General features: G+C 35.6%; 1 long non-coding RNA gene across 1 annotated transcript; it reads left to right on the top strand.

The window, feature by feature from the left end:
• The first annotated feature begins 16,062 nt into the window (after nucleotides 1–16,062).
• Nucleotides 16,063–17,060, top strand: LOC146899472 (uncharacterized). Its single transcript, XR_015022803.1, has 3 exons — nucleotides 16,063–16,147; nucleotides 16,324–16,450; nucleotides 16,682–17,060. It is a non-coding gene; the product is annotated as an uncharacterized LOC146899472 (long non-coding RNA).
• The last annotated feature ends 439 nt before the right edge of the window (nucleotides 17,061–17,499 follow it).

Genomic DNA, 17,499 nt, shown 5'->3' with positions numbered 1-17,499 from the left:
TGTGCACAAGGGTCACGTGACCTTCTTCTTTTGGCCAATTGATGATGAATCACTATTGACTAGTGAGTAGAGAGTGAGTTAGGACCTTTCTTCTTCATGAGTTGGGCATTTTTCTCATCATTCTTTTGGCCGACAATGTGTGTGTGGATTTTGGAGGTGAAAAGGACTCGTTTGGAAATATACCAACTGTATATACTTCAAATTCAAACGACCAAACAACAGCTTTGTCCCTACCGATATTAGTTTTTTTGAGAGGAGAGAAGAGAGCCCTGCTTACCCATGTTAAATTAACGAGTTAAACAATTGTTCTAAATAAAATAAATTTATTAAAAAAAATGAAGTTTTTAAATTTTTAATGCATTGAGTTGAATGACAATTTTCCATAAAAAAATTAGTATTTATAATTATTTCACAGTAATTTTAGGACATTCATTAACATTTTTCTTTAATTCTTTTGACTTGTGGTTCTTCTTAAACTTGGACTCCTTATGTGTCTTGGACGCTACTTAGGTGGAGAGAAGAGGCAATATGATGTGTGTCTGGTATGTATAGTGTGATGGTCAATTATAGTTCCCATTATTTCCAAAACTGATCACCGATCATCCTTACATTTAATTCATAGCAATTAATCAAATATTTGATTAATTATCCCAATTAAAAATCTAAATAGGTTTATTATTAAATTTGATCACTAATTAATTTATGTTTCTAAGCGATAAATAGTTAATATGGTTATTATAAAAATATTTGTCCACATAAAGACATCGAAATATAATTAAATAATAAAATATTTAATTAATTTACGCTATCTTTATATTTCTCCTTTACCATCTCGTTAATCTCATACATTAATAATGAGATTACCATGGTTGCTCTCAACGACGTACAACATGATTAGACTCGAGATGGGCACCATATTGATGACATAAAATCGATATGGATTAATATGACATGGATTTTTTATGCAATGTGATCTCTAAATCATGCATTTTTCAACTAGTCCAACTAAAATCTTTAGTGAGATCAAAATGAAGTTTGGAAATTCAACATTTGCCCCAACGATACGGAAACGTTTATAATAATAATAACCTCGTGGACTTTAAATCCACTTGGGTTAGCCTAGTGGTATTGGCTTGAGACACAGGGAGTGTGCTCCTCCTCAAGGTCTCGTGTTCGATTCCCCTTAGTGTCAATTTAAGTGGACTAATTTACCTTCTTTAAGGAAGAAAGAATCCCACTAATTCAAGATAGAGAAATTCTTGAAACACTCTCTTTGTAACACTTTATCAAACATTCATTTTTTTATTGGGTAAAACTCATGTGCGTATAACCGCTTTATGTAAGACCCATTTCTAAGTGAGGTTCGTAAATAGATTTAACCTAATAAAAAAAACTGAGTGTTATAAAGTGTTAGAAAAGAGAGTGTCCATGGTACGCCTGATCATGATATCGTTAGTGACAACATTTATATGAAAGGCGGTACGTGTCAAGTTTTTAATTAGCATAAAGTTCCTCCATGCATGTTCAATCCTTAAACAAACATAATTGAGTGCATTTTGCAACAATCGTTTTTCGCTAGAAATATTTTATTTATTTATTATATCTCGTTTATTTGTTTGTTTGTGTGTTTGATTTAGGATTAGTGGATTTTTAGACGAGAATGGATATTTCGAGTCATTTTTAAGATTAAAGGTATTTTGGTAATTTGAGAAGCGAGAGTAAACTAGTAATTTTAGAATGGAGAGTATTTTAGTGTTTTAGTGTGAATAGTTATTTTTACCAAGAATAGTAGTAACTTGAGGTAATTATTCTTAGATAGTAATTAATGAGATGTTTTGATTATTTACATGAGTAGTAACTTTTTAATTTGTGGTAAGAGTTACTAGGCCCTATATGATATGAGATGACTGTTGAAAAATTCTCTCTCTAGACTTTTCTACGACCTCTCTCTAGAGTTAACCGTTGTTGCTTCCTCCCATCTTCCAAATCGAGTGCCGAGATGTAGACACGGGCGGCGGTGGTGCGACCGGACTCGGTCTGCGCTCCACCTCTTCGCCTTCGGGGTGGTTCTTTGTTCGTCTCTTTTCTCCGAGTTTTCCGGCACGGTCCCATTTTGGTTGTGATCCGTTTTCTTTCCGGATACGCCCAACAACGGTAACAACAATTGAAGTTCCAATAACTCAAGACAATGATGGTACCTTACCGGCGAGCAGCGGCCATACACTCATTATCCTCAACAGATCTTATCCTTTCCTTTTGTGGTTACGATGCGGCGCTTGGTGTTACCAGAGAAACTTTCTGTGGTGGTGGTTGTGTGTTTTGGTGGTGTTGAGGTGGTGGTGTTAAGCGGTGGTGGTTTTGTGGTGGTGAGGAGGTTTTTTTTTTGTGGTGATGGGGTTTTGTTAGGTTTGGTGTGGTGGTGGATCCGTTTAGGGATCCATTTGGAGGTTTTTGGTGAGGTGGTGGTGGTGGTTTACGTGGTGGAGGGTCGGTGGTGGATTGGCGGTGGCGGTGGTGGTGGGTGGTGGTGGGAGGAAGTTGTTAGGTGTCGGTGCCTTTGTGGTGGCGACAAGGGTGGGATGTGCGGGGTTATGGAGGTTTTTCGGTGGTGTTGGGGTGGAGCTCGGCGGCTGCGGGTGTGGCGGCGGTCGGTGGGTGGTTCGATTTGGAATGAAGTTGGTGACGTGGTGCTCCGTGGAGGTGATTGACGTGTGGTGTGGAGGGGGTGGTGTGTGGCGCGAGATCGGTGTGGCGGCGGTAGGTGAGGCGGCATCTTTTTCATCTACAATTAATCCTCCTTCAACGAACTCCGGATTGTTTGTCGTCGTAAGGATCGTGGTGGTTGTGGTGGTTCGCGGCGGTGGCCGTTTAGCTTCAAATTTTTCTTGATTAGGTGGTAGACCCCCTCCGAGGTCACTTTGTATTGGTACGTATTTATTGTTGTTGGATGGGTGGTCGTGGCTTTTTGGGACTCGTTTTTGGTGTCGGAATGGTTTTGCGGACGGGAGCTATTTTAGGGGGTAGGCGGGTGTTGTTTAGGTGAGGAGGAGGGTGTTTGTTGGGGTGATTTCCTTTTGAGGCGGCCTGCGGTACACGTGTACATGGTCGTCGTCACTAGCTCTTGTTGGGGGGTTTTTGGGTTGTTTAAGGTGTTTAGGGAGTTTTGGACGATGCGTGCTGTTGAGATGAGCCTCTTCCTTGTGATGTGTTTGTCGTTTGCACCACCGTTTATCATGTTGTTTGTCTTGCTTATTGTGTGTTGGTTTCGGTGGGCCGGTTACTTTTGCTTCGAGACCGGGAGTCGGTGGCTAGGCTGCAATCTGTTTGACTTGATATGGTGTTCTCTCGATGTCTTGGGGGCGAGGGTGCCCTGCCGATTTGGTTCTAAAGTCCGGTGGGCCGATCACTTTTGATTCGACATCGGGATTCGAGTTTTTGGCTGAAGTTGGTTTTTGGGCTTTTGTTTTTGTGCTCTTTCGGTGGATTGGAGGTCGAGAGGTTGTGGAAGCCGCTTGATCATTCGGTTAGGAGCTCTACGAATGTGGCTCGGCTTGGGTGTTGTAGTATGGGAGTTTTATTTTGAGGGGTGTTCTTTAGGGGTGAGTAGTGACGATGAGTGGCCGTGGTTCTTGTGTTTACGAGAGTTTGTTTACGTTAAGGTGTCCGTCTTAGGTGGTGATGTGAATTGGTGGGTTATCTTCGGGGGCTTGTTTGGTGGTTATGGTGTACCGTCTATATGCGGCACCATTTGTATCTTGTTTCGTCGTCTTGCGAGGATGGCGTTTAATAATATTTGCTTGATTCAAAAAAAAAAAAAAAGAGATGAGATGACCTATAGCCCATTAGTTGGAGTATATAAGGATAACACTAGTGGAAATTAGGGTTAGACTTTCATTTCACATATCACACAAAAAGGTGGCTAGAGAAAAACAGAGAGAATAGAGAGAGAAAATGAGATAGAAGAAAAAGGAAGAACATAGTGAAGAAAATAGAAGAGCAAAACTAGGATTCAAAAAGGGAGTGAAGATTTTGGTGAAGTAGCTTAAGCTTAAGCTTAAGCTTAAGGAGAATTGGGGTAAGGGGGATAGGTTTGTTCTTTCATAATAAGCTATAATCATGTTTTAGCTTTTGGGTCATGTTTGTTTATGTTAATTTGTGAAATTGATATTTTTGATGTTGATTTTTGTGCTTAGAATTAAGTGGTGATTTTGGATATGTGAAAGTTGTTGATGCATGAATTTCATTGTTGATATATGTTAAGTTGTTCACTTTGAGATTCAAACTTAAATTGGTGAAAATTGTGATTTTGTTGTTGTTTATTGTTGATTTCATGGCCTATATGCTCTAAATGTTATTGGGTATGTATTTGTGTTATGAATCCATGAATTTGGTTGTGGTAAATGTGATGTTGTGGTTACGTTGTTGTGTTCTTGTGACTTTCGTGAAAATGGGTCAAAAGAGGAGAATTATGATTTTGATGATTTTGAATGGATTAATGGAGTTGTTGTGTTGAGTTAGATTGGTTAGAAAATCTGTTTTGGATTGATGTGTATGGGTGAGGGATTCATTGGGTGAAAATTGGATTTTTAAGCTAAAAGCCGTTTTAAGTGATTATGTGAAATAAGCCTTGTTTTGGTGATTGAAGTTGAGATGTTTTAAGTTGAAAATGATGTTTTGAAGTGGTTTTTGACTAGTTTAAGTGATTGGGATGAAATTGGTGAAATCGAAATCGAAAACGGATTAAAAATCGGAAATTTACGCTTGAAGCTCAGACGAAAAATCAAAAAATTATGTCTTTGTCAAGCGGCACATTAACTTATGGCAACCCTACTATGCACAAAGAAAGTTCAATTTTTCACTTTTTAAAGAGCTTTTAAGCATACCAATGGATCCCAAACACTTAAACTTAGTTAATTGAAGTATAGCGAGGATTGGTGATGTATTAAACTTAGTTTTACTTTGAAAATGAATTGATTTTGAAAAATTACGAAAAAGAGACGATCTTTGCAAAATTTGAGAAATATAAGGACTTTGAGAATTGAAGATGCTATGATTGAACTACTAAGGTGTTCAATGATGTGCAGGAATAATTTGTTGATATATAAAAGCTTGGTATTCTACTTTTGTTGAAATATTTTAAAATAGACGTTTTTCAAAAAATGAGACGAACTTTGGTGAAAATAGACAAACTTTGGTAAAATGATGGAATATGGTGCGATAACTTGCAAATGACTTTATTGTCATGATAATATAATGAAATAAGAATGAATCGATGATTGGCGAGTGTTTAATATGTTGATTATCATGATGTGGGTGATTGTTTGTCTATTATGCATTTTATGCTTATGAAGTGACATTGCTTCTTTGTTGAGTTGATTATGATGATGATTATTTACGATTATTCTTGATGATGATTTTGGTGATGATGACTTGTTAATGTGTGGATGTAAATACTTGATAATGCAAATGGTGGGTGTTTGTTGAAGATATTATATGATGGTGTAAATTATATAATATAGAGTTGTGATTTGTGCATTGTCGAGGCTTTGCTTGAAAGTCCATGCATTCATAGTAATGTTGAGTCTTTGGTGAAGAACGTAATCTGTAAGGATTAGCGATAGTTGGTAAAGAACGTAATTGGTGGGAATTATGTTGGTGGGTCACTTGGTAAAATTATCTCTGTAATCCAAAATGGTACCACATGTATGTAGAGAGTGTCTAGAACATTACATGCATATGAGTTATGTGAAAAGTGTCATACATGGTTATGTGACTTGTTGAATTTGTGAGATTTATGATTTGGTGAATTATGTGACTCGGTGATTCATGTGATTGGTGAATAATATGAATTTATGTTATGTGAAGTTGTGTTCTTGCGATATATTTGATTTGGTGATGCTTGTACACTTGAATGAATGTTGTTAGTTTAATATTCACATGATGTTAGTATTCTAGAAATGATGAGTATGTATATGTGTAACACTTGGAATCCTTGAATGTTATTTTATGATAATATTTTATTATGTAGAATATTATCTAACTCCTAGTGGTCGTTTAGTTGACCGCCTATCCATTTGTATAAATGCTGTAAACGGCGTGCATGATTGAGTTCTTATTGCTTGTGAGTGCTTAAGGATTAGGTTAGAGCTACCTCTTTATCTTTTGTTTGGAGTCTAGTTTAGGGCTCGATTAGGAGTGTCGGGACTTTTGCATTTTATGCTATGTATTGATATTATTGTTGAGACTAGTTGTCTATTATGCATTTGACTTATTGTTGATGATGTATTATGAGACTCGAGACATGGTTGTTGAGATTTGTTATATGTTGCTGAGATATTTATGATATTGTTTTCGGCTGCAAGTTGTTATGAAAATCAGGTTATGCAAGTTGAGAAACTGATGACGTAGCATCTAAACTCTTCGAATAATTGATTTATTGCATGAATTATTGCATTCGGGGTTTAGGGTGTTACATATTTCTCTTTCATAGTATTTTGCATGATGTGAAAACTAGGACAAGTAAATTACCCCTTCCGTCCCATATTATGTAACACGATTGACTTTGTCACCAATGCATAATTTTGATTTTAAATATTTTTAATAATCTATTAGAAAAAATTATGAAATTTGATATTTTAAAAATATTCATCGAGACGAATCCAATATCATCTTATATACTATATTTTGTCTTTATATATTAGTAGAAAATATGGTAAAGTATGTTACGTGAATTGTACACATTTTTAAATTAGGTCGTTTAAAATGAGACGAAGGGAGTAAGTTCGAATAGATGTATATTAGACTTATCTCCCTAATAATTAAGTGATAACACTAATAAGATTGATTAAAAACTGCTAAAATTTAATGCCAAAAGAATTTCATGTTTTTTAGAAAATTTTGATCAATTGATTGATATATACGGTAGGAAACTCGGAATTTGAGAGATTTTTTACAAAGACTTTTATGTCGATACGTAATCGTTTAGATCGACCCGTACTTTATGGATTTTGAGAAAAATTGAAATCATCTTCTTTGAATCGATACATAACTCATATGGATCGGTTCATGTTACGAACTTCTAAATTCCTTAAAACATGAACTAAATCGGCATCTTCCAATCGATACATAAGTTATATGGATAGGTTAATATTATCAAATTATGAAATTTCTCAAAACGAGAGACTTATATGAATCGATTCATAGACTGCGGATTTATTCTATTTGTCGATTTTCAACAAAAATTCATAAAAACTTGGCAAAATTTCACTTTTAACACATGTATGTGTGTGTGTGTGTTTGTGTGTGTGTGTGTGTGTGTGTGTGTGTGTGTGTGTGTCATTCATGCATCTATTTACAAAAAACAAGATAACTCATAACATACAAGAAGAATCCTCTTCATCTTGTCCATTCTTCTTCGAATTTCTCCATTCTCAAAAACATATTAATTTGATAATTGGTTGTTAAATTTTGACTAGGAGAAAAAGTTCAATTTAGGGGTTGTAAATTTTGTAGATTCGGTTGAAGATACTTCGGTAATTTCTAGAAAAACTACTTCGATTTTCCTCCCAAAAACATAGCATCTCTCTCAAAAGCTCCTTGCGAGACTTAATCAAACACATCTTTATCTCACCAATATCAACACCATTACACAATTTTTAACTCGCCAATAGCAACACCATAAACAATATTTATCTCACCAATAGCAAGACTATAAAAAATATTTAACTCACCAATAACAATACCATAGATAATATTTATCTCACCAAATAACGACACCACAACACAATATTATTCTCACTAATTAACGACACCATTATCACATTTAATCATCTCATAAAATAAAAAACATTATAACATATTATTTCGTCTCATCAATAATAACATTATAACATGTTATTTCATCTCACCAAATACAACACCGTTAATGTAACCAAAAAAAAAAAATATACAACATCATTAACAAAATCATTTAATCGATAATAACACCATAACACCAATTATAAAACCTCATTTGCCTCTAGATAACATCATTGAGAAACTCGTCATTACTATAACGTTATAACCTCTAAAACACCCAATTACCCCTCACATATATACTTTACTACGGGACCTTAGTTTTCACATTCATGACCTAAATACGAAGAAAAAGGAAAGTTCTCCAATGCGACGGGGGCACAACCGTGTGCCCCTCATGCACGCCTTGTGCGCTGTTGACGAGAAAGTTTGGCACGGTTCATGCACATTGTACTTGGATAAAGTTTTATGCGATTTTTGACTCCAAAGCCCTCCAAAGCTCTGATTTCAACCCCAAACTCACTCAAATCGCCCGGGAACAATGCTCTAAGTTTACAATAACATATTAGACACCAATTTAACACGATTACTCATTAACAACTATTTTTCAAAGATTAATTCATCATTAAAACAGGAATCACCACCACACCAATTCAATATTTACTCATAACTTATTCTCAATCATAACCTATGCACACCAATACCCGTCCGAAACATCATCTTACGGTTACCCTAACATTTTAACACCAATTTTTATACAACTGACCCATTAACAACAACTCCTTACACGATTAATTCATCACAAACCACGACCATTTATCTCACCAAATTTAATTTTCTTCTCACAACCTATACACACCAACACCTATCACCAACACCAATTATCATCAATTCACTCCTTAAATTTATATGATAACATCACAACATCATAGGTTTCATAATAACCCAAAAATTGAGTATAAAAAGACACGGCAAGATGAGTGTTTAAGAGCCCTCTTCTCCCAATTACAAAATTAATCCCAAGATAAATGGTTTCTCCCCTTACCTTGATATTTAGCGAAACAATGAATTTTACGGTTGTATCTATCCTTAGCTTTCTCTCTATGCCTCATTTCCTCCAAAGCCCTAGTTTTTCCTTTGCTCCTCTCATTCATTTTCTTTCTATAACCCTAATTATCTAATGATATTCTCTATTTATAGCCACTTGTTTGAGTTTAATTTTCTCACATAATTTAGACATGCTTGCTATCTACACCCCTTGTATGGTTACTATTCTTTCTATAGTTACACGGCTTTTACGTTTACACCTCCCTTCGTATAAACCGGTAAGAACGCTACACAACTTACTACTTACATCATCCATAATTTTGATATATCTTACAACTAAACTTAACGAGTTAAGCGAGAATTCTCAAACCATATTATCATCATAACTTGCTAAGATCAATATAAAAACTCATGCTTCCTAATCATTTAACTTATAACTAGCACCAATCTAACTCCAAAGGTTGTCACCGCAACATTTAATTTCTCATTTCGAGAACTAAAACTTCCACTTCCCAAAACAAACATCCTAGAAGTTGAATCACAATTTACCTATCTATCCAATAACCCTAATACAACAATATAATTCAAAACATTGAATTTCCACTCTTCACTTCACAATCGGACACGGAGATGCCAACGAACTTCAACCAATGCGAACAGTCAACGTAACATCATCAATAAAACATGTACCTTGAATTGGTTATTTGAGCCCGAGACATCTACCCCACTCAAAGCAAACACTTTCCTACCCGATTGTGTTTTCTTGATTTAGACCTTTGGGTATTGATGTGATCGGGTGTACCAAAGTTGTAGCAAGTTGGAATAATACTCTAACACTCTGCAGCACGGTGACATTGAGCTCCACACTTGAAACACTTCAACCCCGTGCTCTTGCACTCGGTGGCACGATGACATGCGGAACCACATACGAAACACTTCGGAGGAGCGGGAGTGTTTCCCCCACTAGTTTCTTTCTCACCTGCCGATAGGGCCAAACCGCAAGTGCACGGCCTATCGAAGTAATAGTAGTAAGAAGAGTATCGTTCCGCTAGGGAGTTGTTTAATTCAATTAACTTTAAAAGAATGATTAGAGGAGGAGAAAGTTTAGTAAAAGGAGGTTTTGATTCTTGAAGATAAATACAATAATAATAAAGGAGCCTTGGGATTATTGGTTTGTCATAATAACAAATCTTTCACTAGACAAGACTTTAACTTCTAATTCCATGGTTTACACCGTAGTTTCTTAAGACCGGTTTCCCTTTAGCCCCTCACCTTTCCGATGAAAGTCCGGTGAGAGTTTACTTCTAGTAACCAAGCCTATTTCGCCGACTTGATTACTAGAAGATGCTTATAAGGATTGAAACTACATATGTCTCAAAAATTACAAGGACTATTTCAACTGTCTTGCAATTATTGTCTAGATTCACTTGTTCCAACATCAAAGCTCCGCTCTCGCTTTATGAATTGATGTTTGGGATGATGGATTAACAATTATCAAACCCTCCGCTTTCGCTTCCACGGTTTGATAATTGTTAATTCATGTTAAAACGGTGAATCCAAATTAGAAATTACGGCTACATAGAATTAGGGTTAAAGCTTGGTTCGTTAGGATTATGTCATTAGACTTCCCAACAATCCCAAGACAAAGAAGTCTACTCACTCATGATCATCGTAGACATGGGGGAAGAAGAGAGAAGACAATAAAATAAATTGCGAAGGAAGGTAAATAAAATAAAAGACTTTATTGAAATAATACTTGAAATATTCTAAGGAAAAGTAAGGTGAATGTTTATGGTGGAGAGCTACTCTATTTATAGCTTTACAATCGACTTAGAAACTAAGCAACTAAAAGGGAAAAACAGTAAAGCTGCAACAAGGTAACTTGGGCTTGAAGAAAAGCGGCAAAAGTTGGCCCGGAGGGTGGCACGGCCTTGCCACATGTTGGCACCGGCCGTGCCAAGGTTGACTTGGTGGGAACATATTTTTGTCCCGTATCTTCGTATTTACGCACCGTATTTGCTCCGGTCCTCTTTCTTTTGCTCCAAGACACCTTCCACCATATATTCGTTCCTAAAATATAATAAAAAGCAATTTAAAGTAAAATATTCTAAAAGGAAATAAAATGCAATAAAATAAAACTAAATCTTTAATAAAACTAAACTAAATAATGCAATAAAACAGAGACTAATTAATGACTCATCACCTGCAACCCCCCTTTGGAACTTTTGCTTCCCCTTATGAGTTGGAACCTCATAAGGTTTACCACGATACGATTCTTACTATTATTCTCATTAACAATCTTGTAGTGAGCGAGACCTCGATCGACTATCCTCTTCATAAATCGGACATTTGTTGTCCAACACTTAAAGCGACGAATCTGCGATAATCAATGAACTCGCTTAATTTCGGAACATAGTCCATTCTCAAACTTCACACACTTAGAAACTTCATTCCCCACTGCATTGTAATGAGAACGAACGTCGACATCTTCTCAAACTTAGCCGCATAGTCGGCCAGCGACATATTCCTCTCGTATCGGTTCAACAAACTCGATCTCCTTGTTGCAAACATAAGGCTGGAAAGTAATTCTCCAAAAACTCATTCTTGAAGACTTCCCAATTGATTTACATTTACGCAGCCTCCAACCTCTGGCGAGCATTCTCCTTTTAATATTCGGCCTCTTTAGCCAACTTATGAGTCCCGAACAATACTATTTACGCATTAGTGCATGCCATCATCCTAAAAAACTTTTCAATCCCTTGGAGCCAAATCTAAGCACCCTAAGGATCGTACCTCCCTTTAGAAGAAGGCGGGTTGTTCTTACGAAATCTTCCCATCCAACGGAACTCGTCATTTCCTCCTTGCAGATTTGGCTTCACTGCGCAACGCGTCATTCGCATGTGCAATCGTCTATGCCATTGCTCCCAAGGCATCAACAATTGCTTGGTCGTTTCTATCTCCATCCATTCTTTTACTCGCACCACTAGTAGTTAGATAACTATTAGAGGAGTCGGTATCGACAATGTCAACACACATGTCGTCAATATGGATTTAAAAAAATTATAAAACATGGCCGGATGGACCAACCTGCTCTAATATCAACTATGTAACATCCTACAACCCCGACTTTTTTTTTGAAGGAAAAAAAAAGTATAATCATTCAAATAGGTGTTACGCATACTCAAGAATTCACTTTTTAATAAATTAAATAATCTTAATTAAAGTAGTGGAATAACTCATCCGCTTTAAATAAAATATATTAAGGTCTCAAAATCCATGCAAAATAAAGTTATAGTTTCAAAAACAACTCCAAGCAACATAATAAACGACAAAACACCCCAACAACCGGTGTTAGAGAATAAGAGCGAGAATAAATAAGGATGAAAGAAAACTTCCAACGCCACCTCCCAAATACATCGCGGCTAAAACTCCTTAACCCGAGTATCTGTACCCCCATGAGTATAGACACCACAAACACACGACAACAAAACGGGGTAAAGATACATTCAATAAAAGTATATTTAGCACATATAAACAACATTGAATAATAGTAAGATTCCAATCACCAATATTTATATACATCATTCGCAACACTCACCATTTTCAAACATCAACATGTCCAAATCATTCACAACACCCACCGTTTCAAACATCAACATTTATATAGATATCATCACGAGCACTCACCAAATATACACTCACCAATCTCACCAATTTTTCTAAAATCGATCTATATGATGCATGAGGAAAGGTTCACCAATATAATATATTCACATCATATCATCACCAATCACTACTAGAAAATATACATTTGACATCGGAAGCTTTAACATCGGTGGGGAAAATGCACGACGGGAAAATGCATAAGGAAAGGTTATCACATCGTGCGAGGAAATGCACGAGGGGGAAAATAGATACCAAAGGGTTTTCACATCGGTGGAACTAATGCATGAGGGAAAAGATAGACGCGGTGGCAATTTTGTAATACTAGTGAAATTTACATCTAACATTTTCCACATCGAGTGGATCTAGTCACTGAAGGGAAAACATAAAAAAATAAACAAATACCAAATTCTAGCTCATTCTTTTCACTCACGTTCTTTCTCTCTTCTCGACCCGGTACAAAACCTTGTATTCTCCACCACCAAATTCAGTCCCAAATTCGTTCCCACCACCACAAATACCCTTCAATTTAGCTTTTTTTTTCCAATTTCCTTCAAATGTGTTGGAAGGATCGATTGAGTTCACTTCCCTCTCATTGGAGCAAAACCCTAGATCTACAATACTTCATCTACTCGCGCGAGTTCGGTTCTTCGAAGAAGAATCGGTCGAGCACACATAAGACAACAACTTTAGTGATTTCATAGATAGTCACTAATATTCCTCCTCCTTCGTTGGCCCTCTCGTCAAATTCGAAAACACCAAATCTCCGATCCTCTTTCAATCTCATTATAATGGGTATAATATTAGAGTGTTATTGAAAGTATATTTTTGCTTATTTCTTTGTAGGTTGAAGATTTTGGTGATTAATAGTTTAGTTCTATGGCCAAAAGATGTTTTCTTCTCTGCAGCGGTGGAGGTGTAAGAATCGGCTCGTATGTATTTCTTAGTTCCTCTTTTCAATTCACGTTTTCTCTTTTGAAACCCTTTTTATTTTCTTTTATTTTCTTTTATTTTTTTTATTTTTTTATATTAAATCTGATTATATAGTCACCATATTTGGTGAATTTTGTGTTTAATGATGTTTGGGATTGAAATTGATGTTTTGTGTATGTTAGCATCTATTTTTATTGTTTAGCAAAAACAAATTTTAAGTCATTACCCTCTCATATGCTTTTCTTTATCACTATACTATGAATCTGTGTTTGAACTTGGATTAACTACTTTTTTTTTAAAAAAAAATTTACTATATTTTTTTTAATTTGTGTTAGTTGTTTTTGCCTGGATGCATTCAAATGGGTTTTTTGGTGCTTCTAATGATCGGATCTTTAATAATAAAATTCGTGGTGTCGACGAAATGGTGGAACAAATTAAGATTTTAGCGTGGCAATGGAGTTTGAATAGATTGGTCGGTCTTGGTGTCCTGTTTATTTTATGAGTGGTGTTGGAACCTCCGGGAGTGCTTGAATCGTTAATGGTTGTTGCTTGCTTTGTTTGGGGCGGGTTAGGTGTGCTTCTGTTATTTCATACTGGTATTTTATAGGAATGGTCAGGGGTTTTATATTTAGTTTTTGTCCTGATTGGTGTTGCACGGTCCTGTTTTGGAATGTGTAGGCACACCCCTGTTTTGTTGAGACCCCACTTTACTTTGTGGGTGGATCTCTTTTATATATATATTGAACTGTTAAAAAAAAGGGTTATTTGAACTGAAAATGGATTAAATTAATGTTCGATGTAGCTATTCTAGATGATACTCATAATGCCACTGTGAAGGTATATAAAATAGTTACCCCACCACAAGCCACACCTCCTTTCGTTGGTGTTCTTTGTCCTTCACTTTCTCTACTTAATTCATAATTGAATCCATTGAGTTTTGTGTTTCAATATTTTCCATTTTTTTGTGTTTCATTGATTATGCAGCTTCATGGGAGATTGGTAGGTGAAGTAATGAGGTATTGTGTATTTCTTCTTCAATTTTTTGTTATTATATTTTATCATTTGAACCGTCAAATTGTTCATTAAATAAATCAAACAAGATATGTATGCTCTAGCCTCACCATTTTCCTATCTATTCATCAATCACTTACCAAAAAGGAGAAATTGTCATCGATGAAGCCTAATTGTCTTTTTTTCTTCAAATTTTTAGATGGGTTGTTAAATTATCTCTTTTGAAGGTAGTATATTTAATTAATATTGGGAATGCTGAGATCATCTTCTTAAATTTCTTCTCTTTATCAATTAATCAAAGAATTTGAAGCTACTCACAAGGTTATTGTTATATTTGAAGCCATCCCTTCCAGCCACTTGGTATATCATCTATCTTTATAAATCTGTTGTGTCTCTGATTTTTGTTTGATTATTGTCATTGGTTATGTGTATGTTACTAACAGTGACTTTAAAATAATGTCTATATATTTTATGGTTTTCGTTGTGATTTAATTTAATTTAAAATAACTTGAAGTTTGTTAAATATGAGTATTGTAATGTGACTATCCACCGAGTCACATGTTATATACGTGTCGACCCCGACATATGTGATTGCATTCAATTAATCCATCTTTTTAAATTATAACCCATGTTGACATGTCGAGTGTCCATTTGTAGCCTAATATAATTTGTTGTTAAAAAAAACTTTGTTGTGATTTATTAATCTAGTACTTGAATGAGATTCGTAAAACATATCAATCTGAAGGTATATTATATGGTTACGAGGTTGCCATTTTAGTTTTGTTTTTTACTTATTTGATGTTTGAATGTATTGATTTGGTGATGAAGAGTTTGAGAAAATATGGGTGTTAGAGAATTGTGATATAAGATCACTAATCAAAGGAGTTCTAGAGCTTGCAAAAGAGCCATCACGTCTTTGTGTTGATGAGGTATTTTTGTTTTGTATATAGAATGAGAACGTCTCTGTTTTTTTATTTTTGTTTCAATGGTTTTTAGCTTCTTTCTAATGCCTTCGTAGTCTTCACATTAATATATCTGGATCTAATATCCATGTACTTTGTCCTGATTCCTGATCCTTCCCTTTGGCTGTATTCATTCTACCTATTTAAAATATTGTGTAAATGTTAGTCTCACATATATTGGAGGATATGATGGGATTGCTCATTTAGTTAAATCTGGAGCATGACCGAAGTACGGTAATGAATAGCAGGAGGTTGGAATTTGATTTAGGAGACATGAGAATATAAGAAGGAATGATTAATTGGGAGGTAAGGGGGTTTGGGAGTAATGGATTTGTCCAACTTCGACATGTACACTTAACTTATATTCTCTGCTAGTTAAAAGGACTTTTGTGCATGCTAAGTAAGACATAAAGTAGAACGAAATTATCTTGAAATGTCTTACGAGTTTACTTATATCATGCGGTTAATGTTGGCATGCGGTTAATGTTAAGTAGGACTTCGAGACCTCTACACTTAACTTTCTAATCAAATGTCTTACGGTTTACTTATAGCATGCGATTAATGTTGGCAATCGATCATTTTATGCGATTTTCCTTGTTTGTTCGATCTATTTCTCTTGTTGCGGATGAAGATTCTTATTTCCTTATTTGCGGGTACATCGGGTCCAGATGGATATTGTATCGGCCGCTGCCAATGCTACACATGGTTTAGGAAGATACCCACCTTTCAAGAGAGAGGTATGGTACTTAGTTGCTGATTTCTAGTTTCTACTTGCTTCCTAAATCAGTATGCTATGTTAGTATATGTTTCAATTGCTTATGTTTCTTGGGTTTTTTCTTCTTCGAAGTATATTCTTGTGTGGAAAGTTAACTTTGTCTCGCTTTCAATTAACACTTGGTTCCAATTTTTCAAGATTGTGGCCCTTGCTACGCTGCACTAGAAGGGTATAAGAATGAATCAAAGAAAATGGTGTTTGCACTAGTTTATATGGAGCGTTCTTTTGTGCTACCCCAACACTTCATTTGCTTGGTACAAAGGAGGTAATTTGGACTTGTTAGATTTTTCGTGTGACTATTCATTTTTGTCGAGAAAAAAATCAGTTCCTTTCGAAGAGAAAGATAACGTGAGAACAAATCATCTTGACTAAATAGGGGAGGATCTTGATCAATTCCTTTTTCCGCTCGGTGCGAGTTTGTTTTGGATTTTCCTTAAACATCACTTTTAGATGCAATATTTTTTCTATTAATCAAGTTGATTTCACTTTATTATAGGTTAAGATTGTTGATGTACTGTATTGGCGAGGAAGTTGGTTGCACAAATTCCGAAGTAAGAGGCCGGGATTTTTGTATATTGGCTATCATGCATTGCTGCCGAGGCTATACCCTGTACTTTATGCATATTAACTTGGTCTCGCGCGTAACGGTGAAGCAAAGCTCTTCTCCTTCGACGCCATTGAAGTATTGGTGGTAGAAATTTAGTAAGTATTTAAAATTTGTGAACCGTTAATAGTGATAATTTTGTATATGTAAACTTGTTATGTATAAAGCTTTAGTGGTACGGAGAATTAAAATCTTTTAATAAGATTTGTGTGTGTTGATATTGAGTGTATATAAATAAAAATAGGATATCTAATACCGATTATATATTGTATGTTTTCTTTTATTGAATTATGTGGTCGTAAAAAATTGCTCATGGACTCTACCCTATTTGGTAAAACAACAAAAAAGGGGTATATTGTTTTTTTTTAATTGAGATTGATCTCACATCGGATTGAATTAGTGCTGATGTGAATTAAACGTATCTCCCATCAGTGTATGGGTTATAACTGATGTGAAAACCCTATCATGTATATATTTTATACAAAATTCACATCAGGTGTATAATAACCTGATGTGGAAAAGAGTCTATCACATCGGGTATGTACCTGATGTGAAAAGTTCTGGACATACAACATCACCTTTAGTTACATCGGGTCCCACCCGATGTGAAAAGTCAGTTTCAACGATGTTAAATGTCATTTACCTAGTAGTAGTGAATAATACATAGATCAAACACATCTTTATCTCATCAATATCAACACCATTACACA

The sequence above is a fragment of the Medicago sativa genome, chromosome 8, assembly GCF_051527215.1.
Source record: "Medicago sativa cultivar Bolivia chromosome 8, Bolivia_mono, whole genome shotgun sequence".
Classification (NCBI taxonomy): domain Eukaryota; kingdom Viridiplantae; phylum Streptophyta; class Magnoliopsida; order Fabales; family Fabaceae; genus Medicago; species Medicago sativa.
Note: the sequence above shows the minus strand (reverse complement) of the source record. Positions and strands in the feature narration are given on the sequence as shown.